Raw genomic sequence first — 1,943 nt, forward strand, 5'->3', positions numbered from 1 at the left:
TATTCAGGATTGATTTCCTTTAGGATTGACTGGTTTGATCTCCTTGCTGTCTAAGGAACTCTCAAGAGTCTTCTCCAACACCATAGTTCAAAGGCATCAATTCTTCGGTGCTCAGTTTTCTTTATAATCCAACTCTCACATCCATATATGACCACTGGAAAAACCATAGCTTTGACTAGATGGACCTTTCTTGGCAAAGTAATGTCTCTGAATTTTATTCCGCTGTCTAGGTTGGTCATAGCTTTTCTTCCAAGAGCAAGCTTCTATTAAATTCATGGTTGTATCTACCAGCCAAAAACCAATAGAGAATCAAGAGCACAGGTGAGTAAGAAGTACATAAAGTCTCAAGACCAGAAAATGAGCAACTCAGAAATGATAGCAAGAGACAAATAGTTCCAGGTGCTCCTTCAGCTCCAAGGAGAGGGCGTGGGGGTCATCGAGGTGGTAGAGGAAGATTTGGTATTCAACGAGATGGTCCAATGAAATTTGAGAAAGACTTTGACTTTGAAAATGCAAATGCACAATTTAACAAGGAGGAAATCGACAGAGAGTTTCATAGTAAACTTAAATTGAAATAAGATAAACTTGAGAAACAGGAGAAGCCTGTCAATGGTGAAGATAAGGAGACTCAGGAGTTGATACCCAAAACAGAGAAGGAAATGCAGACGAAGAAGATCCACTTGGACCTAATTGCTATTATGACAAAACTAAATCCTTCTTTGATAATATTTCTTGTGATGATAATAGAGAACGGAGACCAACCTGGGCTGAAGAGAGAAGATTAAATGCAGAAACATTTGGAATCCCGCTTCGTCCAAACCGTGGCCGTGGAGGGTACAGAGGCAGAGGGGGTCTTGGTTTCCGTAGTGGCCGAGGACGTGGTAGTGGCCGAGGTGGTACCTTCACCACTCCTCGAGGATTTTGTGGTGGATTCAGAGGAGGTTGTGGGGGCAGGGAATTTGCAGATTTTGAGTATAGGAAAGACAACAAAGTTGCTGCGTAGTCTACAAACAAGTCTTTAAAAATAGATGGATTTTTAGTTCTTCGTGGTCCTGAGAATTGGTTTCAGTCTTTGAGAAGAATGAAGAAGTGAATTTGCTGTATATTTGTCACCAGCACTGGGTTTTTGTTTGTTTTTCTGCCTAATTTCAGAGATACAATGCAGTTACTTTTGGGGATGGGGGGAAGGCTCATCTTAAAAAATGAGCATTAATTATATTTGGAATAGCAGAAGGTTAAGTAATTTCTTATGTATAATTAAACTAAAGCAGTACTCCAGTGAAACTTATAAGTATTTTTTCATCACTGAAAGGATTTTTCTTATCACTAAATTGTATTTGGCAATTCCTGCAAGTTGCCTGCAGATAGGGCCATGATACTGTGTTTTGAGCCACAGAAGGGTGTGTGTGTGTGTGTGTGTGTGTGTGTGTGTGTGTGTCTGTCTGTCTGTCTGTATCTTTTCTTTCCTTTTTTCTTTTTTTTTGGAAATCCTGTAATATCCCTTTTGAGGTAGTTTATTTCGTCAATTAATTAGGGTGCTGGATGGTAGAGAATTTTGTCAGTCAACTATGTATACACAGTAAATACTGTTTCTTAGGCAAAGGTAACTTTTTTATATAGTTGTAAAATTTCATTATATCCCATTGCCAAAGAAACATTAAGAACTTTGTATAGCTGTATAAAAAGCAACTAATTTTTTAAAGAATAGACATTTTAAAGTCAGAAAAAAAAAATAAATTCATGGTTGTAATTACCATCTGCAGTGAGTTTGGAGCCCAAGAAAATAAAATCTGTCACTGTTTCCATTGTTTCCCCATCTATTAATGGGCTTTTTATTTTGCTTTCTCACTTTCTCCATCTGTGTTCTATAAAAAATTTGGCCTCCAGACCCTGATAAGATGGTTATTTTGAGACTTTCCCAAGTTGTATTCCTGTAGACTGCC

The 1,943-nt window shown here is 38.1% G+C and overlaps 1 pseudogene; it reads left to right on the forward strand.

The window, feature by feature from the left end:
- Positions 1–274: 274 nt before the first annotated feature.
- LOC136144743 (protein LSM14 homolog A pseudogene) lies at positions 275–1,679 on the forward strand (annotated as a pseudogene).
- The last annotated feature ends 264 nt before the right edge of the window (positions 1,680–1,943 follow it).

Source organism: Muntiacus reevesi, chromosome 12 (assembly GCF_963930625.1).
Source record: "Muntiacus reevesi chromosome 12, mMunRee1.1, whole genome shotgun sequence".
NCBI classification, from domain to species: domain Eukaryota; kingdom Metazoa; phylum Chordata; class Mammalia; order Artiodactyla; family Cervidae; genus Muntiacus; species Muntiacus reevesi.